The sequence below is a fragment of the Amblyraja radiata genome, chromosome 3 (genome assembly GCF_010909765.2).
Source record: "Amblyraja radiata isolate CabotCenter1 chromosome 3, sAmbRad1.1.pri, whole genome shotgun sequence".
Taxonomy (NCBI): Eukaryota; Metazoa; Chordata; class Chondrichthyes; order Rajiformes; family Rajidae; genus Amblyraja; species Amblyraja radiata.
In genome coordinates, this window is record NC_045958.1 from 57,361,090 (window position 1) to 57,389,032 (window position 27,943).

The 27,943-nt window shown below is 43.4% G+C and overlaps 1 protein-coding gene across 1 annotated transcript in view; it reads left to right on the top strand.

Annotated features, from left to right (window-relative positions):
• The first annotated feature begins 1,037 nt into the window (after window positions 1-1,037).
• LOC116971032 (cyclin-dependent kinase 4 inhibitor C-like) overlaps window positions 1,038-27,943 on the top strand; it is a 50,867-nt gene continuing 23,961 nt past the window's right edge. The window contains exon 1 of the mRNA XM_033017829.1: window positions 1,038-1,155. The gene's annotated coding sequence lies outside the window, so the exon portion shown is untranslated. The remainder of the gene's footprint in view (window positions 1,156-27,943) is intronic.

Consider the following 27,943-nt stretch of genomic DNA (forward strand, 5'->3'; position numbering starts at 1 on the left):
TGTGGTGACCTTTGCAGGATTACCAGTTTTTGGCACCAAGTGCAATGTCACCTGCCTTTGATTCAAGCTGCTTGGCAGACCATCCTACTCTTCATGTCAGCGTGTTTGTTTCGGGTTCAGTGCTCCATGCTGTGTGCAAAACCACACCAAGACACCCAACTCATTCAACACACAGCTCAGAGTTTTGTGCCGTGGCCACCAATATTCAGGAGAGAGAGACAGAGACACAGAGAGAGAGAGAGACACACAGAGAGAGAGACAGAGACACACAGAGAGAGAGAGAGAGAGAGACAGAGACAGAGACAGAGACAGAGACAGAGACAGAGACAGAGAGAGAGTGAGAGAGAGAGAGAGAGAGAGAGAGAGAGAGAGAGAGAGAGAGAGAGAGAGAGAGAGAGAGAGAGCGACTACGCTCGAGATCTCTCTCTTCGAGATCGATGTGCGTCGATCTGTATCTGTCTCGCTTTTTGGGATTGTTCTCTTTTTCCTTTTCTCTTTTTCTTCGGTTTTTCTTTTCTCTTTCTCTCTCTGTTTCTCTCTTCTCTCTCTCTCTATCTCTCTATCTCTCTCTCTCATCTCTTCTCTCATCCTCTCTCTCTCTCTATCTCTCTCTCTCTCTCATCTCCTCTCGAGAGAGAGAGACAGACTTCCCATACACGCAACTGGAATGATGCAAACACTCAACTACATATCTCTGCTCACAGACTGACATAGTATATTAGTCTCTGCTTTTAAACGTCAAAAAAAGATTCAAGACATAAAGTGAAAAATCATTTATTTGTGAACAGTACAAGTTCTAATCCAGTCCAGTATTTCTGTACACCCCAGGCATTTGCTTTTAAATTCTGACCAGGTAACCTGTGGCGTTTGACTGTGGCTGCTGTCTTTAACACATTGTGGTTGATATTTTGTGGGCTGGTTTGCATGTCGCTTCAACTTGGCGAGCGTTAATGGATTAATCAGCAAAAATGCTTGTTTCCTTTCAATTTGAACTGATCACATGGTTCCAACTGTCATTTCACTGGCTGAGCTGCTTCTGCTGCTGCTGCTGATTCACTATTGCCGACTGACACCCGGCAAATGAAGCTCCTTCCACCATGACTGAACAGTTTCACTGGGAAATTCTCTCAACAAAATCCTGACCAAGATGCAAAGGTAGAGATAGCATTATTTGAAATGTCCTTAACTTTTTAACGATCGTGTATTTTACTGAATATTTTTACTGTGACTATGACTGTTTGTTTCAGTAACATTAATAATGAAACAGCTTCCTTTTCTTACATCTGAACTTCGGGGTGCCTAAACAGGCATGTTGCCGATAAAACAAAGCAAGAACGTTTATTTATATCAATAACTAAGACAAAGTGATTTCCAGCCAAGAGACCATTGAGCATCCTCATATATTGTTTATCCAACAGCACAATATAGAAAAGCTGCAACAGCAAAATAGCTTTGCATATCAACTGTAAACCATCTACAGAAATTACATGTTCTACTAATTATAGCAATTTGATTTTTAAATAATTATATGACAGAATTAAAGATACCAGAGAGGTGCAAAGGACAGGTTTAGGATTTACCTGCTACTCTTTAAGATAAAATGGGAATAGATTATGGTGGGGATGTGGCATGTTTGGGCACTCATTATTTTAGATACCGTAGTCAAACATAGCCAAAGGCATTATGACAAAATGTTGTGACACAGAGAGGGGTGGGTGCCTGGAATGATTGCCAGGGTTGGTGGTGGAGGCAGATACAATAGTGGTGTTTAATAGTTTTTCGGATAGGCGCATGGATATACAGGGAATGGAGGGATATGGATCACATACAGGCAGAGGAGAATAGTTTAAGCTGACATCATGTTTGGCATGAACATTGCGCGCCAAAGGGCCAGTCCCTGGACTGTGCTGTTCCACATTTGAAATATTATCAGGAGCCAGATCAGGTCGCCTGCCGCACACTGCTGCTGCACACAGCGCAAATATAACCAAACAGCAAACAGATATTTTGGCAACTTGCTAGTACAGTGCGTGTCACATATAATGAAAATAAAGTGTCTGGCTGCTCCTCCTCTATCTCTGACAGGAGTTCTGCAACACCCTCTCTTGCTGCTGCCCCCCCCCCGTGATTCCTCCTGCATTCTGGATCGCCGACCAAATTTTAACGCAAACTCGCTACCACAGCCACATGTATTTTCTCAGTGCTTGCCTGCGCCTCCATCTTCTTCCTCGGGGATTCCAACTCCAGTTCCAGTACCTCGTCCCCAGCCAGCAATGCACCATTGTGGGCTCCACCTATCCTGAGTGATCGATATAGGCTCTGCTTTGTTCTGTACATTCTCGTACATCTACTTTCCCTCTCCCTGACTCTCTGTCTGATGAAAGGTCTTGACCCGAAATGTCACCTATTCCTTTTCTCCAGAGATACTGCCTAAACCGCTGAGGTACTGACCAACGATATTTCTCCTCATCTCCTTCCTAAAAGAACGTCCTTTAATTCTGAGGCTATGACCTCTAGTGCTAGACTCTCCCACTAGTGCAGGGGTCGGCAACCTACGGCCCCCGAGCCGAATGCGGCCCGTAACCCGAAATCATCTGGCCCACAGGCGTATTTTTTTCCAGTAATTATTCTGCCCGCATCATGTCTGGTACCTCTTGGGCCTAAGGCCGCGGTGCCCAGGCGCTGTGACGCAAGGACGCAAGGAGGCCTGCGCTGGCGGCCGCAATGGCGGATCGGCGAGCAGCGGTGAGCTCTGGCTGCACCACATCCTGCGCAAAGCCGCCGGCATGCCCGCGTAGCTTCTGTGACTGGGCTTCACTGTCGGGATGGGGATTGTCAATAAGCCGGGGATGAGTGAGTGTGAGTATTTGAACCACCGCCTTCAGGACAGAGCCAAGTCAATGGACGGTAGGTACGCCACGTTCCCGAGCGCCCTTACCTAGGGGCCAGGGCTCCGAGTGGCGTCCTCGAAGGGGCGGGATCTAGTGAACACGTGATTTGATGCCTGCCATCCGGGGCGGAATGGGGGCGGGATCATGTGCACACTTGATAGATATGGCCCGCCATCCACTCTTGTCCACATCCACTCTATCCAAGCCTTTCACTATTCTGTATGTTTCAATGAGGTACACCCTCATTCTTCTAAACTCCAGCGAGTACAAGCCCAGTGCCGACAAACACTTATCATAGGTTAATCTACTCATTCCTGGGATCATTCTTGTAAACCTCCTCTGGACCCTCTCCAGAGCCAACACATCCTTCCTCAGATATGGTGCCCAATATTGCTCATAATATTCAAAATGTGACCTTACCAGCGCCTTCTCGAGCCTCAATATCACATCCCTGTTTTTGTATACAAGCCTTCTTGAAATAAATGCTAGCATTGAGTTTACTTTCTTTACTACCAATTCGACTTGCAGATTAACTTTTTGGGAATCCTGCACCAGCACTCCCGTCCCTTTGTATCTCCGATTTCTGGAATCTCACCCCATTTAGAAAATAGTCTACACCTTTATTCTTATAAAAAATAGGCTACACATTTATTCCTAGAAAATAATACTTTATTCCTAATTAGTGACAGATTAATGACATACTTTCACCCAAATGGCAAAGTATTCTCCCGTTGTAGCTAGCTTCTCTGTGAAATAGTTGTGGCCACTCCTGAATCCTGCCAAAGATCACACATGCTATGTTACATTGTGACAACTGCAGGAACTTGTAATGCATCCATAAAGCCCCTGTCCCACTTTCATGACCTAATTGGCGACCTCTGCTGTGTTTGCCCTTGACTCATACTCACAGCATGGTCGCCACTAGGTCGTAGGAGGTTGTAGGAGTTCTTCGTAACTATTCATCATGCTTGTGCACTGCACAGCAGGCACGTCTCCGCGCATTCGTGGCCTCAAGTAGGTTGCGGCGTTTTTTCCAGCCTGATAAAAAATGTCCACGAGTAAAAAAAAGGTCGGCGTGGAAAACATTGATACTTTTTACTCGTAGGTAGGTCGTAGGTGGGTCGTAGTAGGTCGTGATGGTAGTCAAAGGTGGTCGTAGATAGTCGTAGGTAGTCATAGGTCGGTAACTGGCCCGAGAAAAAAAATGCAAACATGACATAATTTTATCATGTGATAATTTTCCACTCCTAGCTAGTCGTAGTTGGTCTTAGATGTGGAAGACTGAGGTCGAGGGGGTCGTAGGACGTCGTAGACATAGTCATAGGATGTCGTAGACATAGTCGTAGGAGGTCGTAGACATAATCGTAGGAGGTCGTAGGAGGTCTTTTACTTTGGTGAGTCAACACGACTTTGACATTTTTTTCAGCTCGTCTAGGGTCTTCTAAACTCGTGGATTAGGTTGTCCAAGTGGGACAGGCCCTTAAGGAAGACTACAATGTTGTCAGTATCAAGGTTGTATTGTACAGGGGATCCAGACATGCAAACATTGTAATTAAATTTCTTGCTTTTTATACAACTTATTTATGCTGAACATCAAGACTGTGTTAATGCCTACAAAACATAGCGTGGAGGAATGTTCAGGCATCTTTTTTTAACCGCGGAACGGTAGTTTCCCTGGAAACCTTCAGTATTGTATTCAGATTAGTTCATTGTCATGTATAGCAGGATGCAACAGAATTCCTTGTCCGCAAGAAGCTCACAGAGAAAACAGTACACATGCAGTAATGATAAATAGAAATGATAAAAATCAATAACGATAAATGATAAATAGAATAATACACACAATAACATGTGCAAAAAAGCAAAATGGTGCCAGATTGTAGTGCAAAGTCTGAGTAATGCAATATATCTCAGTATTTCTTAAGAACCATTCTAGATTCAATAGACTGGAAGGCCACTGCCTGCATCCTAAGAATCTCTGAGAAAATGCCCACATGAAGCAAAGATAAAATGGGGATGAATTTCTGTGAGCTGCCAAATTGGGGAGAATGCTCCATGGCCCTTCCGTGCATGGGTTTTCTCCAGGATCTCCGGTTTCCTCCCACATTCCAAAGAAGTGCAGGTTTGTAGGCTAATTGGCTTGGTAAAAAGTTGTGAAAATAAATTGTCCCTTGTGCGTGTAGAATATTCTTAGACTGCAGGGATTACTGGTTGGCGCAGACAGGTTGGACCAAAGGGCCTGTTTCCGCGCTGTATCTCTAAACTAAACTAAAGTACTAAAGACATGAACAGCCACTGGTGCTGCCCTTGCATTTTTCATACAGTTGTAGTGCAGTGAAAATCAGATCCACAGTGCTTCTAAATGGATATAAACCACACTATGATTCACGGAACAGCTCGTGGGCAACTGGGAACACCATGGCAACGACCTTCCCTGTGGCAAGGACTTCTGTTGTTACCACAGTTGAACATCTCCTTTCCTGACGATGATCATGTTTACAACATCTCTGAAGACATTTTGTTGTTGTCCAGGGATAATACAGTAACTGCAGAACAACTGCAATTTTATCTGTGCCAATCCGCCTTTCTCCAGCCCACTCAGAAAGGTTTGGGTTTCTGGTGGAATGTTATCAATTCCAGCAGATGCAGAGCAGCCTGAGTATTAACTGCTTGACAGGAAAGCACCATAAATTAGAAGATTATTAACCTGAATAACAGGGCTGCCAACATTGGGTGAGAGTTGAGAGTGAGAAATTGCGAGGGAGCGTAGCGATCGAGGGGGGGTGGGGGGTGTGGGAGGGGGGGGGGGGTGTGGGAGGGGGGGGGGGGTGTGGGAGGGGGTGTTCCCCCTCCCATAGTAGGCGCTGGAGGTGGCACTCAGCCGGTCCGCTCCTGGCTCCGGTCCGGGGTTAAAACTCCATGGGGTGTGGACAGAGCGGTCGACGGACATAGAGCCGCCGGAGGTGAGGGTGGGAGGTGTGTGCCGTGCCTCAGGGAGGAAGGGGGAGGGGGGTTGGTGCTGGTAGTTTGATAGCCCTGCTTTAAACCAATCCCCTCTATTGCTTGAATCACACATCCTGGGAAAAAGACTATGCATTCACCTGATATTCCCCTCATGGTTTTTACTCACCTCTAAAACAATTTTTGCTTTATTTTGAACTTTCAGCACCCGCAGATATTTGAGCATGAGAAATTTTGTGATCAGCGTGAGAGCATGAGAATTTTGTGAAATGCGTGAGTCTCACGCTCAATGCGTGAGAGTTGGCAGTCCTGCTAATAATGCAAACATTTTATGCAAGTTCCAATTGTTTGGACAAAAATCACTTATTACAGCTTTATAACAGTTAAGTTACTTTAAGACCATTTCAGAAATGATGGCACTCAACAAACAATCAACTAACAAATTAAAGCAAACTAAAAAGAAATAACATGTTCCCTTTCCTGACTCGACCTCATAAGTACTTTAACGCTGTTAACAGAGCAAAGGGATATTAATCTCAAGAATCAAAATGGGGAAAGTGGGGGCAATTTTGCTTAAATGGTAATTCTAAGCCCATTCAGATCAAGTTGGCATTCTGCGTGCCCAGGGACTGGCTGCCATTCCCAGATCAGCTCGTGTCCCAGGGACTGGCTGCAGTTCTCAGGTCGGCTCGCCTGCCCCGACCCTGCGAAAACGGCGGCTGCACATCCAACCAAGAAAGAAGAGAATAGATGTGATGTCACTCACAGCCGCCAACTGACGCGCTTCCCCAGACTGCACAGATCGTTGTGATATGGCGCAAAAAGACAAACTGCAGGGACTGAAGACAGCGTGAGAATTCTGTCATCAGCGTGAGAATTGGCTGAAATGCGTGACTCTCACGCTCAAAGCGTGAGAGTTGGCAGCCCTGTCTAAGGCCAGGATGTGACAACAGACGCACAGGGAGACACATACACAAAGGAAGACACACACACACACACACACACAGAGGGAGACAGACACACACACACACAGGGAGACAGACACACACACACACACACACAGGGAGACAGACACGCACACACACAGGGAGAAAGACACACACACACACACACAGGGAGACACACACACACACACACACACACACACACACACACACACAGGGAGACAGACACACACACACACAGGGAGACAGACACACACACACACACAGGGAGACACACACACACACACACACACACACACACACACACACACACAGGGAGACAGACCCACACACACACAGGGAGACGGACAGACACACACACAGGGATACACACACACACACAGGGATACACACACACACACACACACACAGGGATACACACACACACACACAGGGAGACACAGACACACACACACAGGGAGACACACACACACACGGGGAGACACACACACACAGGAAGACACACAGAGACACGCACACACACACAGGGAGACACACACAGGGAGGCACACACACACACTCAAGGAGACACACCCGGAAACAGACACACACACATCCTCCATCCTCCCCCTCCCTCCCTCTTTCCTCCCCTTCCTCCCTCTTTCCTCCCCCCCATCTTTCCTCCCCCTCCCTCTCTTTCCTACCCTCCCTCTCTTTCCTCACGCTTCCTCTTTCTCCCCTTTCTCCTTCCCTTCCTTCAACCCCTTACTACATTCCCTCCCCTGTCTCTCTTTGCCTCCATCCCTCCCTTTTTTTCTTTCTCTCTCTCTCTTTCTCCCCTCCCTTTCTTTCCCCGGCCGCTCAATGGGGAGTCTAGCGGGCACGGTGAGGCGTGGCTTGGCGGTGCTGGCGCTGCCGTGTGAGTTGAAGGGCAGGAGCAAAGATTCTATAGCGGAGCTATAAGATCTTTGGGCAGGAGGGAGGGAGGGAGGGAGCGAGGTTGCCGTGGCAGCCGGCAGCGCAGACCTCACAGACAGCGCACAAAAGCGCTGACACCCGCTGCCCGGGACCGACGCGCTTCTCCAATCCATGCAGATCGCTGACATGTGGCGCAAAGAGACAAACTGTGCAGCAAAGATCCTATAGCTCCGCTATAGGATCTTTGCTGTGCAGGGACTGATGACAGCCTGTCAGCGTGAGAATTCTGTCTTCAGCGGGAGGGCGTGAGAATTGGCTGGAATGCGTGAGTGTCACGCTCAAAGCGTTAGAGTTGGCAGCCCTGTGAATAAGGACACAGGTCGAAGAAAGGCCCTTGATCAGGCTTTATATCAGATTTGCTGGGCATTTGTCGGTACTGCTGATTTCCCTCTCCCTTGCCCTTGGGCTCAGCTCACATTCCCACACTCTCCTGAAGAACACTCACTGTTCTTCACCTTCTACACAACTACTGAAATAAGCATTGGGTTATTATTAGAGAATTACACTGGTCACAAACTGAAGGTGTAGTTTGTGGTGATTCTCCTCTGGCAGACACCATCTGCCACAGGGTTGCTACAGAAAGTTGGCCACTATACAATTTATCTGCAGCTGAACAGGAATGGATGGAGAATTGATCATTTGTTAGGGGTCTAAGTGTAAGTCAGTGCCTCAAGTAAAATTCTGGAAGTGAAATGGATGTTTAGGCTTGTATTCACTGGAGTTTAGAAGGATGAGGGGGTATCTTATAGAAACATATAAAATTATAAAAGGGCTGGACAAGCTAGATGCTGGAAAATTGTTCCCAATGTTGGGCGAGTCCAGAACCAGGGGCCACAGTCTTAGAATAAAGGGGAGGTCATTTAAGACTGAGGTGAGAAAAAACGTTTTCACCCAGAGAGGTGTGAATTTATGGAATTCCCTGCCACAGAGGGCAGTGGAGGCCAAGTCACTGGATTAATTTAAGAGAGAGTTAGATAGAGCTCTAGGGGCTAGTGGAGTCAAGGGATATGGGGAGAAGGCAGGCACGGGTTATTGATAGGGGACGATCAGCCATGATCACAATGAATGGCGGTGCTAGCTCGAAGGGCCGAATGGCCTTCTCCTGCACCTATTTTCTATGTTTCTATGTTAAAGTTAAAATATCTATAAACTTTTTTATCATAACTCATAAGTTCATGTCATAAGAACAGAAATAAGCCATTCAGCCCACTGAGTCTGCTCCACCATTCAATCATGGATAATCTATCTTTCTCACTCAACCCCATTATCCTGCTTTCTCCCCACAACCCTTGACACCCGTACTAATTCCCACATTAAATTGTGGATAATTTCAAGCCAGAAAACAGTAGCAAGAGTTCTGGTTGACAGAGCAAACCTTTCAGTGCTTTTTGTTGAAAGTGATTTGAAAGGAATTTGCTTGGTATGCCCATGTCAAATGTTGCAGTGGATGACAATAAGCATGCTATAATTGATGCCTTTGGAAGTAGCATACACTAGAATATATCATCATTGAGCATTGCTCTGAACCTACTTTGCATTGGTCTACAGTAATGCATTAGTTTCAGCGCACTTACTCAGTGCACTCAATGTTTTTAAAGGGTGTAACTGCACTCTTCCAATCAGCAGTAAATAGGACGTACATCCTGTAACTTTAGCCAAATCACTCCAGAGAAATAAAGAAATGAGATCACACCATCACAGATGCCTGTTGATTTACATCACCTCATATCGAGAAAAGGCTGAAAGCATTGGATACAACACAAGTTGGCAACACAGTGGCGCAGCGGTAGAGTTGCTGCTTTACAGCGCCAGGGACCCGGGTTCGATCATGACTATGGGTGTTTGTCTGTATGGAGTTTGTTTGGTCCCCCCATGACCTAGGTAGGTTTTCTCCAGGATCTCTGGTTTCCTCCCACACTCCAAAGATGTACAGGTTTGTAGGTTAATTGGCTTGGTATAATTGTAAATTGTCCCTAGTGTGTGTAGGATAGCATGTGTGTGAGGGGATCACTGGTCGATGCAGACTCAGTGGGCCGAAGGATCTGTTTCCGCACTGTATCTCTAACCTAAACTAAAGTCAAGACTAGAGAAGTAAATGTGTTTCATTGTGATATGTACCAACAACCGCTCAATTAAATTCTTACTTGCAGCAGCATAACCGGCCGAAAAACACAGCACACATATAGAACTAATAATAGATAGAAGTTCAATAAAATAAAAACCCCAATACTTGTGGAAAAAAAGCCCAAAATCATTATTCCAAACAGTCCATATTTCATAGATTAGTGTTGTGTAATCCCTAGTGGGTGTAGGATAGTGTTAATACGTGGGGATCGCTGGTTAGCACGGACCCGTTGGGCCGAAGGGCCTGTTTCCACTCTGTATTTCTAAAAATAAAAATAAAATAACTAAAAAATATTACATTCTGATAGCTTCAGACCATTTAACTGTGCTTTGTAATTAGTCCTGAGTAGATAAAAAGCTGCAGATGCCGAAAATCTGAAATAAAAAAACTGAAAATATTGAGGACATTCTGCAGATCGAGCAGCATCTCTGGGGCGAATTGATTAAAGGAATGTGACCTGAGGTGTTAATCTTGTTTCTATCTCCAAATATGTTGTCCAGCCTGCTGAATAATTCTATTTTTAATCTTCCAGAGAGGTTGTTAACCCAGGTGATGGCATAGGATTAGTCATCTGTAATCCAACCATGAAACAAGTTGATTAAGAAGGAACTGCAGATGCTGGGAAATCGAAGGTAGACAAAAATGCTGGAGAAACACAGCGGGTGGGGCAGCATCTATGGAGCGAAGGAAATAGGCAACGTTTCGAGCCGAAACCCTTCTTCAGCCTGAAGCGAGGGGGGGAGAAGAAAGGAAGAGGAGGAGCCAGAGGGCTGAGGGAGAGCTGAGAAGGAGAGGAGACAATAAGAATTACCTGAAATTAGGGAAGTCAATGTTCATACCGCTGGGGTACAAACTGCCCAAGCGAAGTATGAGGTGCTGCTCCTCCAATTTCCGGTGGTCCTCACTCTGGCCATGGAGGAGGCCCAGCACAGAAAGGTCAGATTCGGAATGGGAGGGGGAGTTGAAGTGTAATAACCAACCTGGTCTCCCGGTGGCTCAGCTCCCCCCCCCATTCTGAATCCAACCTTTCTGTCCTGGGTTTCGGGCCGAAACCCTTGCCTTCTCTAATTTCAGGTAGTTCTTACTGTCTCCTCCCCTTCTCAGCCCTCCTTCAGGCCCGAAACGTTGCCTATTTCCTTCGCTCCATAGATGCTGCCGCACCTGCTGAGTTTATGCAGCATTTTTGTCTACTACCTGTGAAACAAGTTGAACTGGTTTTCTTAATGTTAAGGGTAGATTAAAGAGAAGTCTGGCCTGACATCACTAGTGTAGGAGTTAGTCAAATCCAAGTGTCAAATATGAAATGGAACAATGGACTAGTTATTTAAAGTATTGTATTAGATACTTTACATATTTGAACTGACAATCAGCTAAGATGCATTCATGTATTTTGTTTATCATGCTTTTGTAACATAGTGATTACCACATTCAAATCCCTCAAAACATTTGGTATAATTAAAGTATCATGAAATACAAAAACTGATTTCATGTGCTACAAGATCATATGTGACAAGCAAATGTAATTTTATATTCATTCGGAATTAGGATTCTGGAGCAAATTCAGCTAAGTTTAAAAACATAATTTATTTTGCTTTCCATAAGTGTCTCCTTCCTTTACTTTGGGGCAAGGATGCCTTGTATCCAATGGGTTCTGAGGTGACTGATGGGGTCTATGCAGGCTCCACAGACTGCCAGAGGAGGGACATTGTGTTTGATGGGGTGGGTGGTGACTCGGTTCAGGTATTGCACTTCTGCTATTTTTGCTGGACTTCCTCATGCTCTCGACTAAAACACTCTAGATTCTCAGTGCCTTTTGGATGCTCGTTCTCCTTTTTGAATTGTCGCTGGCCAGCGTTTCTCGGAAATCATTGGGGGTGTAACCTTTTTTCAAGGCAGTCAGCCAATCCAGAATCTCCAGTTTTGCATATAGTCATGCAAAGATATAGCAGGAAACAGGCTTTTTAGTACAATAGACAATAGACAATAGGTGCAGGAGTAGGCCATTCGGCCCTTCGAGCCAGCACCGCCATTCAATGTGATCATGGCTGATCATCCCCAATCAGTACCCCGTTCCTGCCTTCTCCCCATTTCCCCTGACTCCGCTATCTAGCTCTCTCTTGAAAGCATCCAGAGAACTGACCTCCACCGCCCTCTGAGGCAGAGAATTCCACAGACTCACCATTCTCTGTGAGAAAAAGTGTTTCCTTGTGAAAGTGAAACCTCCCTCTTTCCCACACCATCATTATGTATTTTAATGTCTGATTCTTTCATAACTCATCTAGCGCTGCAAAATTAAATTCTCATACTTGGTATCTAATCCTTCAGAGTAATTATTTCAAAATTTCACTTTTTTATAAATGTAACCTATTTAAGTTTGTTGACAAAGTCAACACATCTATCGCAATCCACATTTGTATGTCCCAATCATTATTTCACTCCCTGTAAAATATTTTAAGTGTATAAGAATTATTTAAAAAAACAGCAAATGCTGGAAACATCGAGCATGTCAAGCAGCTTCCATGGAGAGAGACACTGAACTGAAAGATTAAACCTTTTTCTTTCTCCACAACTGATGCCTAACTTGCAGATAATATCAAGAATTTACTTGTTTCAACTCTGATTTCCGGAATTTGAAGCCTACTACTATAGAATTGAAAGATTTCCACTTCCTTATTTGTTATTGGTCAGAATTCTTCTGATTGAATGCTCAACCTCTCACGACTGAGGTCTGAGTTTCCTCCTGCTTTAAAAAGATATCAATAATATTGGTGGCCAAGAAGAGTAAAATGACATGCCCCAATGCATACTGACTGGTGGCACTAACATCCATAGTGATGGAGTGATTTTAGAAGTTGGTTATGGTGCATATCAACTTCCACCTCAGCAAGAAACTGGACCCAATATATTTTACCTACTGCCACAATAGATCAACGAGGGATGCGATCTCGCAGGCTCTCCACCCTGCACTGGACCACTTGGACAATAAGAGCACATACAGCAGGCTATTATTTGTCAACTACAGGTGGGCAGTCAACACCGTCCTCACTCCGTAATTGTTAGCAAACTCAGGGAACTGGATCTCAGCACATTCCTATGCAACTGGATCCTCAACTTTCTCATTATCGAATCACAATCGGTACAAATTAACAAAACACTTCCTCATCGATAACCATCAGCACATGGATACCTCAAGGTACGCCAACAACCGTCAGACTATTAAACACTACAAACACCAATTAAAGTACAAACTGTCTCAGTTGCAATGGGGGGGTTCAGGCTTTTTTTTTCATTAATATTATTTTGTAAATTGTTGAACATTTTTCATTTATTATGTTTTCGATGAGTACCCTTCTTCAGACCACAGACAATAGATATAGCCGGTAAAGAGATGTAGGGGTGAGCAAAGCCTGGAAGTAACAGGTTGATACAGGGGAGGAGGGACTTTGGATGGAGTAAGTGACAAGGGCATGAGGTGAAACGAGACAAAATGGCTCTTTGTTTTGTTTTTGCAGAGTTGGTGCCCTCTGTAACAGGTTTCACCACTTTCCTGTTCATTATCTCAGCTCCTTTAATGTACTAAAAGGTCAGAGTATTTCCCCACAGAAGCAACGCAATCACATAACATCTTGCTTTAAAAGATCCTAAAAAACCCACATAATTGAAATTACGGGCCAAATAGTGAGAAAATGGCACAATGGCACAGCTATTAGAGCCTTTGCCTCCAGCACAAGAAACCCATTTAGTCCCAGCACTGTGTCTGTATGTGTGGAGTTTACATGTTATCCCGATGACTGCATGAGTTTCCTCCATGTGCTCCTGTTTCCATCCATATCCCAAAGATGTACAGGTTGATAGGATAACTGGCCACTTGTAAATTGCCCCTGATTTGCAGGTGAATTACAGACATTATGATGAGAACACGGTGAATTAAAAATAGGATTAATATAGGATGAATATAAATGGGTGATTGAGGTCAGAGCAGGCTTTGTGGACTGAAGAACCAGTCTCCATGCTGCATCTCTCTATGACTATCAGTTTAGGAAACAGGGAGATTTTAATGATTCTCATTGAAATCAAAACCAGAACAATGTTTTGCAAAAGGGAATTTAGATCTGAATCCATGGGCAGCAATGGAGCACCGATCACAAGATCTGATGCACAAGAGGTCAAATTTAGTGGAATGCAGAGATGTAGGGCAAGAGGGAGAATTTTATATGTTTTCAGAGAAACATAAACAGTGATAGTGTATTAACAAGATTTGGTGTGCGTTGAAATACAGATATCTGAATGGGGAAAGAGCCATTGAATCATGGACTTTCATTCTGCATAGGTGTTGGTTCTTGAAACTGGGTTATCCACACTGTATTCCGCCTTTAGTCGCTGAACCAAATTAGAGATGGGTTAAATGCTGCTTCCTGCCCATGTTACAAGAACAAGGGAAATAAATGATAGGTACAGAATAACACTCTCACAAACAACTCAAAGAATTCCAGAGAATATTTCTCAGTTAGTAACTCAGTTAGTGCTGGGGTTTAAACAGTAAACATTGGATGGACCAATCGACAAGATGTTAGGAATACAAGTACCAGTCTTTATTTTACAAAACTTTGGAAATGCAATTATTGCAAATATAGGGACTAAGCAGGCACGATATTCTTCAGATTTAAATCAGAATTCCGATTTTTTTGTTTTCCTAGAAATTAATCTGATTTTTCAGCTTGACTAAACCCCTCGATTCGACTAAACCCCTCGATTCGATTAAACCCCTCAATTCGACTAAACCGCTCGATTCGACTAAACCTCGCTTCAACTAATCCTCCCACATCACTACGAAACCTCGCCTCGACTAAATTTCACTTCACACTTAAACCTCAACTCACTAAACCTCGCCTCGACTAAACCTCCCCCCACCTCACAACTAAACTCCACCTCACACCTTATCCCCACCTCGACTAATCACCGCGTCTCTCCCGTTTCCGCGGGGAGGGACTGCGGCCACCACGAGCGGGAGGGGGGAGGCCACGACATCAACACAAGTGAGCCCCTCCCCTCCCCTCCCCTCCCAACAGCTCTCTCGGGCAATGCGCCTGCACCGCTCTCTGCGCTCGGTCCCTCCCCCCTGGTTGGAGCCGCTCCGCCCACGTGAGGCACCTCCAACGGCCGGGGGGGGCTGCTATCAATAGCGGGATCAGGAGAGAGGCGGCAATTAGTCGATGCGCGGATTTGATGTGAGGTGGAGTTTAGTCGTGAGGTGGGAGGTTTAGTTGTTGAGGTGAGTTGGGGTGAGTTGGGTGAAGGTGTGAGGTGTGAGGGAAGTTTAGTGAGGTGTGAGGTTTATTTGAGGGGCGAGGTTTAGTGAGATACAGTTTAGTCGAGGTGAGGTTTAGGTATGAGGAGAAGTTTGGTAGTGAGGTATCATTGAGGCAATAGACAATAGACAATAGACAATAGGTGCAGGAGTAGGCCATTCGGCACTTCGAGCCAGCACCGCCGTTCAATGTGATCATGGCTGATCATTCCTAATCAGTACCCCGTTCCTGCCTTCTCCCCATATCCCCTGAATCTGCTATTTTTAAGAGCCCTATCTATAGCAATGTTACAACATTTTGAGATTTAAAAAATCAAGTCTTTAATTTATCCCATCAGATAAAGTAGCAATGTTACAAAATTTTGAGATTTTAAAAATCAAGTCTGCAATTTATCCCATCAGATAAAGCACAAAAATAAGTTTAATTTGACACCTAATTCACTTTCATATCTTCAGTATTAAAACAGTTATGGCCATTTTCATACTCGGAAATTGGCATCTTGCTTTTTCATTGACAACACAAAAGCTGTGATCGAGAACATTTAAAGGCCGATAACTTTCTTAAAATTTAAGAGAACTGAACTAATAATTTTCAGTTATTATAGATTGAAGCATTCTGAAACAAATATGAAACAATCTTACTTAGATGACTTGAAATTAAAGCATATAATTAGTTAGTTACCTAATTGTAGCTAATTACAAAATTCAATTACTAGATCTAAACATCTATCCATTTCTTAAGAATAGATTAACATATTTAAATAGCGTAAGTGTCCAAATAACATTCACACAATAATTCAGAATATATCATAATTTTTAAATCTCATTGTCATGAGTTTATAGGCCAAATGGAAGGAATTTAATGTTTAATACCTGTAAATTAATGGCCATTTAAATCAGCTTGGGAGTGGAACGGGACCATTTAGAACGTTCAGATGCGGTGAATTTATACCCCCATATCTGCAGCAAATACACTGCCGGTTCTTTGGGGGGGGGGAAATCACCGTTTCGCAACGTAAAATGTGAATTAAATACATCTTAAGCAACACTTTTATACATAAAAATAAACTACTTTCTTTTACCTGGTCCTGCATAAAATCCGTCCACGTTGTCGGCATTGACGGCTTCAGAAGCTGCTTTTAAAATCATTCCAGCGATTAACTTGTCGGGTGCATTTTTTTTAAAAACACACAGAACGGTCGTAGGAACGATTCTTTAGCAAAATCTTGCACTCCAACAAGTATAATTCAGGACCAGGTTGGGAAAAACCCCGTTTTAATCCCGCCCCCCCTTCAAATGCGCCAAAATCGCGCACACGGCCAGAGGCAGAATTACAGCGCCGCTGAAGGTAAGTTTTGTAACATACCTACTATCTAGCTCTATCTTGAAAACATCCAGAGATGCTCCACCGCCCTCTGAGGCAGAGAATTCCACAGACTCACCACTGTCTGTGAGAAAAAGCGTTTCCTCGTCTCCGTTCTAAATGGCTTACACCTTATTCTTAAACTGTGGCCCCTGGTTCTGGTTGTGGCCCCTGGTTCTGGTGAGGCGAGGGGTTTAGTCGAGGTATAGGTGTGAGGGTGAGGAGAAGTGAGCACAGGTGAGGTGAGGAGAAGTGGTTGTCTGAGCTCAGGAAGGGAGGATCGAGGTGCTGCTGAAGGAGATGAGACCACTGCCTTCTGTGGTAGAGAATTCTGTGGTGGAGATTAGTATGCAAACTTAAAGCACACGGTATTGGGGGTTCAGTATTGATGTGGATAGAGAACTGGCTGGCAGACAGGCAGCTAAGAGTAGGAGTAAACGGGTCCTTTTCAGAATGGCAGGCAGTGACTAGTGGGGTACCGCAAGGCTCAGAGCTGGGACCCCAGCTATTTACAATATATATTAATGATCTGGATGAGGGAATTGAATGCAACATCTCCAAGTTTGCGGATGACACAAAGCTGGGGGACAGTGTTAGCTGTGAGGAGGATGCTAGGAGGCTGCAAGGTGACTTGGTTAGGTTGGGTGAGTGGGCAAATGCATGGCAGATGCAGTATAATGTAGATAAATGTGAGGTTATCCACTTTGGTGACAAAAACAGGAAAGTAGACTATTATCGGAATGGTGGCCGATTAGGAAAAGGGGAGATGCAACGAGACCTGGGTGTCATGGTACACCAGTCATTGAAAGTAGGCATTGAAAGGTGCAGCAGGCTGTGAAGAAAGCAAATGGTATGTTAGCATTCATAGCAAAAGGATTTGAGTATAAGAGCAGGGAGGTTCTACTGCAGTTGTACAGGGTCTTGGTGAGACCACACCTGGAGTATTGCGTACAGTTTTGGTCACCTAATCTGAGGAAAGACATTCTTGCCATAGAGGGAGTACAGAGAAAGTTCACCAGACTGATTCCTGGGATGGCAGGACTTTCATATGAAGAAAGACTGGATAGACTCGGCTTGTACACGCTAGAATTTAGAAGATTGAGGGGGGATCTTATAGAAACTTACAAAATTCTTAAGGGGTTGGACAGGCTAGATGCAGGAAGATTATTCCTGATGTTGGAGAAGTCCAGAACTAGGGGTCACAGTTTAAGGATAAGAGGGAAGTCTTTTAGGACTGAGATGAGAAAATCATTTTTTACACAGAGAGTGGTGAATCTGTGGAATTCTCTGCCACAGAAGGTAGTTGAGGCCAGTTCATTGGCTATATTTAAGAGGGAGTTAGATGTGGCCCCTGTGGCTAAAGGGATCAGGGGGCATGGAGAGAAGGCAGGGATGGGATACTGAGTTGGATGATCAGCCATGATCATATTGAATGGCGGTGCAGGCCCGAAGGGCCGAATGGCCTACTCCTGCACCTATTTTCTATGTTTCTATTCCACAAATTCACAACTCTCTGGGTGAAAACGTTTTTTCTCATCTCAGTGCTAGACAAAGAGACATTTCAGGTAAAATGGTTTTTGTAAAGATTTTTTTAGCTGTATGAAGTCATTTATTGAAACATATAGGATTATTAAGGGATTGTTGGACACGCTAGAGGCAGGAAACATGTTCCTGATGTTGGGGGAGTCCAGAACCAGGGTCCACCATTTAAGAATAAGGGGGACACCATTTAGAACGGAGATGAGGAAACACTTTTTCACCCAGAGAGTGGTGAGTCTGTGGAATTTTCTGCCTCAGGAGGCCAATTCACTTGGGACTTTCAAGAGAGAGACAGACAGAGCTCTTAAAGATAGCGGAGTCAAGGGATATGGGGAGAAGGCAGGAACGGGCTACTGATTGTGGATGATCAGTGAATGGTGGTGCTGGCTTGAAGGGCCGAATGGCCTACTCCTGCACCTATTTTCTATTGCCTATTTCACAAAATATATATCTTTTGAGGGTTATTTTACTGGTTATGTGTTAGAAAATTCTAAGCTTCTGTTATGTAAACTACCAGCAGAAAGCTTGGGAATCACTTTCAATTTATTGAAAATGCATTTGCCTCCTGAACCCCCACCGGGGCGCTGCCCCTTGACCCCACCAGGAGCCTAGCCAGCCTCATGGACACCCGGCCAATACTTCCTACTTTTTTTCTGGAGGTGAATATCATGCCTGACTAAGACAGTTCACATCTGTCAAATCATTTTATTCACATGAAATAAAAGATATTCAAGAAGCAAGCACCAGAACATCCATAAGTTATATTCTATATATTTTTTAATTAATTGGTGTAAAAAAGGAGAAAAATACCAAAAGGAATTAACCTATTCCTAGGTGCGGCATGGTGGCGTAGCAGGAGAGTTGCTGCCTTACAGTGCTTGCAGCGGCGGAGACCCGGGTTCGATCCCGACTATGGATGCTGTGTGCATGGAGTTTGTACGTTCCCCCCATGACCGCGTGGGTTTTCTCCGAGATCTTCGGTTTCCACCCACACTCCAAAGACGTACAGGTTTGTAGGTTAATTGGCTTGGTATAAGTGTAAATTGTCCCTTGTGTGTGTAGGTAAGATGGTGTTAATGTGCGGGAATCGCTGGTCAGTATGGACTCGGTGGGCCGAAGAGCCTGTTTCAACGTTGTATCTCTAAACTAAACTAAACTATGTTAAATCATATTAATGTAACAAATATTAATCATTGGAAATGCACCAGAACAAATACTCCAAGACTTCAGGGAAACCCTGGCCTACAAACATTGTCATGTCTTTTTGGACTATGACATTTTCCCAAAGTCACCATTGAACTGTTCCAGGGAATCAAAGACAGTTGAACTTCTCATCCAGGAAGCAACTCACATCTGGGGAACATTCCATTCTTTGATGTGGGGGGGGGGGGGGGGGGGGATCAGGGAACAAGGGCTGCAAAATTGAAATTAATTTAAACTGACAGATCTTCTAATCTGATTAGGAGATCAACTACTCATGAATGTATGTCATTAGTAGTGTTGTTTGGTAAAGAAATATGCATAACCTTAACCCTGCACATAAATATGCTCATAAATATCAACTGCTGAATATTCAGCTTCACTATTTCCTAATGAAAGGCAAACAAAGTGTTTTTGAACTAATTTTTTCGATATTATTTCTCAGTTTTCACCACAATTTCAAACATTCTCGTTCCACATATAGCATGTATCTGTGCATTAAATCTGCACACATTAGCTGCCACACCTGATAAATGAAAGATTGAAAGGTACAGCATGGAAACAGGTCTTTCGTTTCACCACGTCTATGCTAGCCATTGATCACGCATGCACACTTGTTCTGTGTTATCCCACTTTCACATCCACTCCCTTCACACTAGTGGGAAATTTGCAGAAGCCAATTAACCTGCAGTCCCACACCGCTTTGAAATGAGTGGAAGGAAATCGGGGAAAAGCCATGCAATCACAGAGAGAACGTGTCAGCTCCACGCAGGCAGCACCAACTCCAGCTCCAGTCAGAACCATACCAGGTCTCTAACACTGTTAGGTAGCAGCTCCACCAGCTGTGTCACTGTGCTGCCCGTATTCAATTCTAAGCAATCAATGGAATTGATTTTGATATCTTTATAAAAAGTGAATGAGACTGACAAAACTGCGCTTAATCCCCATCCTCTATCCTAAAAGAGTTTTAGGTTGAGTTTTCTCTTTGTGTCGATATGTTTATAATGATGGAATAAGTAGAGAATGGTCACAGAATGTTTCTTATTGTCCTGGCCTACTGCTCATTGGTCCATCGAGTCTTTTTAAAATGTATTCTTCTTAGTGTTGGTGTTTAGATGGGGCGTATAAGAGGACACTAATCATCAATCTTATGTTCTGAGCCAAAGATATAGTTAACCAGTCTTGCAACAGCCTGGCAAGTTTAAAAAACAGAAGACCGGAAGAACCTAACAGGTTGAGCAGCATCCCCCACTCTGTCTCCCTTCCCCATCTAGCGAAGTAGACTTGATGGGCCAAATGGCCTAATTCTGCTCCTATCACATGATCATATGATCTACCCGTCACCGTTCCCCATCTGCTTCCACCTATCACCTGCCAGCCTCTATCCCACTCCCTGATGTACTGCCATGTACTCAGAATCTCTCCATTTCCTTCTCAATCCTAGTGCAGGGTCGAACTGAAATGCTGAATGACACCTTTTGCCTCCACAGATGCTGTTTGACCTGCAAATTTCATGTCAATGCAATCTGTCAGATTCAGCTCATTTGTTACTCATGTACACCATGTTGATCTTGCTAAAAAAATAATCTTCCACATTAAGTGTTAATGCAGCTAAGGGAACAATAAAATAATATTCGGTTACAGCGTAATTATGATTCGAGTACTCTATAAATGGAGAATCTGCAATGTATACCTTCATAGCTGAATAAAAAAGAGCATGTTTTGATTACATTGACTACGCATTTAAAATATCTAGGAGCTTTACTGTTTTACCAGCCTATGGAATAACTGCTCTGTCTAATATGGACAAGTTGCCACTTCTTGTAAACACATAAGATATACGTGTTCATATATTTTAAGAACGTTTCAAATTATCTCGCTCCATTTTGTAAGTGCTTGTACTTAGAAAAACCTCCAGGGACCTTTAAATTGTTTGGTTGAACCAACTGATAACATAATAAATTTTGCACACAGTTCTTGTTGGCAGGAGGATTGGTGCTCAAAATATCTTCAGGCCTATATTTCAATCATGAGATTCATATCACAACAGACATCATGAGTAATATTGAGAGCTGCTAAGACCAATGTCAGAATTCGGAAGCTGAATTGCAGTCTCAAGCATTGTTGCAAATTTTTTTTGGTTATGGAAACGCAAAATAGAAAAAAAAAACACTTTTCCAACTGTCATTTAATTGAATAGGACCAGAGGTCATAGCCTGAGAATTAAATGGTGCTCTTTTAGAAAGGAGATGAGGAGGAACTTCTTAGTCATAGCGTAGTTAATCTGTGGAACTCATTGCCCTAGGGAGCTGTGGAGGCAAAGTCAGTGGACATTTTTAAGACAGAGATAGACAAATTCTTGATTAGAACAAGTGTGAAGGGTTATGTAGCAATGTTACAAAATTTTGAGATTTTAAAAAACATGTCTGCAATTTATCCCATCAGATAAAGCATAAAAGGAAGTTTAATTTGACACCTAATTCACTTTCATATCTTCAGTATTAAAAAGGATATGGCCATTTTCATACTCGGAAATTAGCGTCTTGTTCCCTATTGCTTTTCCATTGACTTAACACAAAAGCTGTGATTGAGGACAGTCAAAAGCCCATAACTTTCTTAAAAATTAAGAGGTACTGAAAGAAGTGGTCAGTTATTATAGATTGAAGCATTCTGAAACAAATATGAAACAATCTTACTTGGATTACCTGAAATTAAAGCATATAATTAGTTAACCTAATTGTAGCTAATTACAAATTTCAATTACTAGATCTAAACATCGATCCATTTCTTAAGAAAAGATTAACATTTTTAAATAGCCTAAGTGTCCAAATAACATTCACACAAGAATTCACAATATAACATGATTCTCATTGTCATGAATTTATAGGCCAAATGGAAGGAATTTAATGTTTAATTCCAGTAAATTAATGGCCATTTGAATCATCTTGCGAGTGGGTTTTTGTGGAACGCGATCGATTGGAACATTGCGGTTAGCGGTGAATTTGAACCCCATATCGGCAGGAAAAACACGGTTGGTTCGTATATTTACATAATCACATTTTCGCCAATTACATTTTGATTAGTCATCCAAAGAAGCAAGTTTATATGTAAAATACACCATTTACCTTATGTTTTGTCTCCTACGTGAGATCCGTCCCATTGTCGGCGTTAGAAGTCGCTTTTTTATTTTACTCCAGCGATTAAATTGTCCCGCGATTTTTTTTTTAAACTTCTAAGAACGCAAGTCGGAACAATTTTTCAGCATCAGCTAGCAGCCTGAGAAAATATATCTCGGACAGGCAGGTGAAAACGGCATTTTAATCCCCCCCCCCCCCCCCCCCCCCCCCTCAAAGGCGCCAAAGTCGCGCACACGGTCAGTGCCAGAACTGCAGCACCGCTTTAGGTAAGTATTGTAACATACCTAGGTTATGGGGAGAAATCAGGAAAATTGGACTAGGAGGCAGAGATCAGCCATGATTGAATGGCAGAGTAGATTTGATGGGCCAAATGGGCTCATTCTACTCCTATAAATTGTGAACTTGAGAATAATGCTGCAATTGCATAGTTTATTTGAATGGATGTAATGGCTCACTGTAATCAGAATGAATACAGCAACACTTGCCAGTTATTGCAGTAGTATGAAGTTGTTTTAATCTTTGGAAACAAGGGAACAATTATGAACCCATGAATTTTATATTACCATTGAAATATTCCCCAAAATAGTACAAATCTCTCATGTCACTGAATGCTTCAACGTAAACTGTGAGAGAGAGTATTAGTTAGTTTGCAAAAACCTGAAGAGTCATCCCGGTCCTGGAATTGCTCTGATCCAAATGTTTGCCTTCATGTCTGTTTCCTCCCTGATGCTGATAAGTCAGTTCATGTTAGCCAATGATACCACAGGCAAAAAAACATCCCTCTCAGCCAATCACTTTAGAGGAAGCACTGAAAGTAGCAAGGGCTCAGCACATGATCTGGGTCCATCACCATGTGTGGGCTCAGTCACATATCACTGTCTGAACTGGCCGGGACTGAAGGCCATACATCCAGACCGGGTCTGCAGAAGGTAGTGGCTGAGCAAATACCAGAGAAAAATGTAAGGAAGGCTAAAGAAACATTGCCCTTCATTGCAAGAAGGTTAGAGTTTAAAAAAGGGAAACAGTGTTAGAATTATGCAAGGAACTGATGAGGACACACTTGGAAAGTTGTGCACTATTTCAGAAAGGATGTAGTCAGCTTGGAGGCAGTCCAATAAAGATTCACCAGGCTAATTCCTGGGTGAGAGGCTTCTTTAACAAGCATCCAAAAAAATGTGTACTCTATTGAGGAATTGAGGAATAAGGGGCAATCTTGTTGAAACATAATATCCTAAGAGGGCATAAGAAGGTAGATGTTGAGGTGTTTCTACTTGTGGGAGTATCTTGAACAATGGGACATACAGCATATCATAAGCTGACCATTCAATAGACAATAGACAACAGTCAATAGGTGCAGGATTAGGCCATTCGGCCCTTCGAGCCAGCACCGCCATTCAATGTGATCATGGCTGATCATCCCCAATCAGTACCCCGTTCCTGCCTTCTCCCCATATCCCCTGACTCCGCTATTTTTAAGAACCCTATCTAGCTCTCTCTCTAAAGCATCCAGAGAACCTGCCTCCACCGCCCTCTGAGGCAGAAAATTCCACAGACTCACCACTCTCTGTGAGAAAAAGTGTTTCCTCGTCTCCGTTCTAAATGGCTTACTCCTTATTCTTAAACTGTGGCCCCTGGTTCTGGACTCCCCCAACATCGGGAACATGTTTCCTGCTTCCAGCGTGTCCAAGCCCTTAACAATCTTATATGTTTCAATGAGATTCCCTCTCATCCTAAACTCCAGAGTGTACAAGCCCAGCTGCTCCATTCTCTCAGCATATGACAGTCCCGCCATCCCGGGAATTAACCTTGTAAACCTACGCTGCACTCCCTTAATAGCAAGAATGTCCTTCCTCAAATTTGGGGACCAAAACTGCACACAATACTCCAGATGTGGTCTCACTAGGGCTCTGTACAGCTGCAGAAGGACCTCTTTGTTCCTAAATTCGATTCCTCGTGTTATAAAGGCCAACATGCCATTCGCTTTCTACACTGCCTGCTGTACCTGCATGCTTACCTCAAAACTTCCTTTCATGATAGATGGAGAAATTTCTGGAATTCTCTCAGAGGTTTGTGGAGGCTACATTATTGGAGTTATTTAAATAGGAGGTAGGTACATTTTTTCAAAGATCAGGGACATGAGGCCTATATATAAAGATGAAATAAGGCCTGGAGCTAATAAGAAAGGTGTGCATCCAATGGCAAAGCAGGTATGATTGGCTTATTCCTGCTCCTATTTTCTTCCTTCATCTCACCCATATGTGCAAGGCCGAGAAAATGTTCAGACATGAGCTCTTACTTAGGAGTGGCACAGTGGCGCAGCAGTAGAGTAGCTGCCTGCACCAGAGACCCAGTTTTGATCCTGACTACATGTGCTGTATGGTTTCTTCCCACGCTCCAAAGATATACAGGTTTGTAGGTTAATTAGTTTCGGTAAATTGTAAAATCCCTAGTATGTAGGATAGTGCTAGTGTATGGGGTGATTGCTGGTCAGTGCCTGAACAGTAATAATTTTCCTGAATGGTTCCACTGAGATGTGAAAAGTTTATCTGATGTCACACCCCAGAATAATATAACAAATTAAATGAAATATATGATTTGCAATGACATAATAAATCATCCATGTCATATTATAGAAGATAACAGATAAATGCAAAACTATCTGTTCTAAATATTTTTTTCCAATTATCCATTTTCAAATCTGAAACAAAAGTAGTTAATCCAGTCATTGTTTTTCTTTCATACGTTTTGTAATAACAATTTGAAAAGAATCATTAGAATGGGTATTATTTACCATATTATATTATGGTATAGAAGCATATGGTATGCTTGCCTTCATTGGTCGGGGCAATGAGTATAAAAGTAAGGAAGTCATGACTCAGCCATATAAGAATTTGATTAGGCCGCAAATGGAGTAATGCATGCAGTTCTCATATGATCATAAGTTATAGGAACAGAATTAGAAAAACACATAGAGCCTTTTTTTGTTTTGTCGATACTATTACTAAATCTCTCATATTATCCTCTTCCGGTTTGCGTTGTTTTTAAATTTGCGCAAAAACAGTACCCTATTTCGCTAGGGTTTTTCACCGCCTTACTCGCCGTTCTCCTCTGCTCCAAGCGCACCAAGTTTTGTTCCGATTGGTGAATTATTACAAAAGTTATTGGTCTGTTATTCGCCGGGAAGGCGACGACCATTCCGGCACCCAGTGCCAGTCACATGCGCAGAGAATAAAGCTGAAGGAGCGGAGTGTGGGCTGTGTTCGCAGGCGGGGGCTGTCAGCGCGACAGGAGCCGCTGAGTGAGTCCGGGGCCGGGAACCGGTAAGCCGACAAACCCCCCTCCAACACCGCACCTCCCTTCTCCCCCACAACCTCCCCGCACTCTCCCAACTCCCCCGCACCCCCCCCCCCCCCCCTCTCCCCCCCCCCCACCAGCCCCCGACTGAAGCCGTCCCCCTCCCCTGGCTGCAGGACGCTCCCCGCCTGAAGCCGTCCCCGCCCCCGGCTGCAGAACGCTCCCGCCTTTGCATTGGGGGAACAGGTGAGTGGTAGAATATTGCATTGGGGAATGGGTTGCGTTGGGGGACCAGGCCCCCAATGTTTTAAAATGTTTTAAACTCCACTGAGAACACTGGAAGAAGGCTGACCGAAAATATGTTGCCCCTCATAAACGATAGAAGCTATTTATTTGGCAAATGTTCGTAGCTCTAGGTGCAATGGGCTATGCAAATATTTATTTTAATAATGTATTTATGCAAACTAAAGTGAAGAAAGGCACTGCTGAGGGTTCTTTTTAATTGCAGTAGATCTGTTGCTACGGGTTCCAGTCCTTTACCGATGACACTCAACAACCAGAACGAGGAGATGGACAAATATTATATTTTGTCTTCCTCGTGATTGAGAACGAACTGTATAATGAACAACGCGGTTCTTAAAGTGTGCGGTAGTTCCTTATGTTTGATAATGTATGATATGTAAGAAGATATACCATATGTTCCAGACTTTACGGTGTTTCAAATGTGTCAATTGTTCGCAGAAGTCCGTCTGGATTTTAACCGTAGGGGTAAAATTATTGAATCACACGAAAAAAAGACAATGACGGATTGTGTTTTACAGTATTCTGTCTGGAAGGATTAATGATTCATTACCTATACCAGATCGCAGGCTGCATCGTTTCATTTGCGAATGCGGAAATAATTTTCTCTTTTTTTAATATTCGAAATAGTGCACATATCAAAATGGTACTTGACAACACAATGTTCGTTGGATAAATTAAAATTCGTATATTCTCTCACTTTGAGATTTTATTCCAGGAATGCCATTAATGGCTTTCGCGTTTTAAACCATGTTATTTTGTTAATACATGGTAAATGGTAGGGAATTGAAGAATGTAGGTGAACAGTGGGATCTGGGAATAACTGTGCACAGTTCCCTGAAAGTGGAATCTCATGTAGATAGGGTGGTAAAGAAAGCTTTTGGTGTGCTGGCCTTTATAAATCAGAGCATTGAGTATAGAAGTTGGGATGTAATGTTAAAATTGTACAAGGCATTGGTGAGGCCAATTCTGGAGTATGGTGTACAATTTTGGTCGCCTAATTATAGGAAGGATGTCAACAAAATAGAGAGAGTACAGAGGAGATTTACTAGAATGTTGCCTGGGTTTCAGCAACTAAGTTACAGAGAAAGGTTGAACAAGTTAGGGCTTTATTCTTTGGAGCGCAGAAGGTTAAGGGGGGACTTGATAGACGTTTTTAAAATGATGAGAGGGATAGACAGAGTTGACGTGGAAAAGCTTTTCCCACTGAGAGTAGGGAAGATTCAAACAAGGGGACATGACTTGAGAATTAAGGGACTGAAGTTTAGGGGTAACATGAGGGGGAACTTCTTTACTCAGAGAGTGGTAGCTGTGTGAATGAGCTTCCAGTGAATGTGGTGGAGGCAGGTTCGTTTTTATCATTTAAAAATAAATTGGATAGTTATATGGATGGGAAAGGAATGGAGGGTTATGGTCTGAGCGCAGGTATATGGGACTAGGGGAGATTATGTGTTCGGCACGGACTAGAAGGGTCGAGATGGCCTGTTTCCGTGCTGAAATTGTTATATGGTTATATTATATATGGTTAATGTGGACCATTTTGTAAACGAGAAATTACTTCATTTCTGAAACGTACAGCAACCCGTGTTCGCAATGATAGATCTCATTTGTATATTGCTTTATAACAGAAATTCACCTGTAAATGTTATATAGGGCTGACTGGGTAGATAACTAAATACGAGGAATTGGTTACGGGCATTGGTATTCACCTGCGACAACAACAGAAAGGTCAACTAAAATCAGATGGATTTTGAAGATTTTTTAAGGTGTAAAACGTAGTGCGCCCTTTACGTGGGGAGTTCATACAACTAGCCTTGCGAAGGATCTTCCACCGACGATTGCACAAAATGAAGAACGTTTGGAAACCAGAGATATGATACATGTGAGATGTGGTGTGGACGGGGCATGCCAGAGGTCTTTTGTA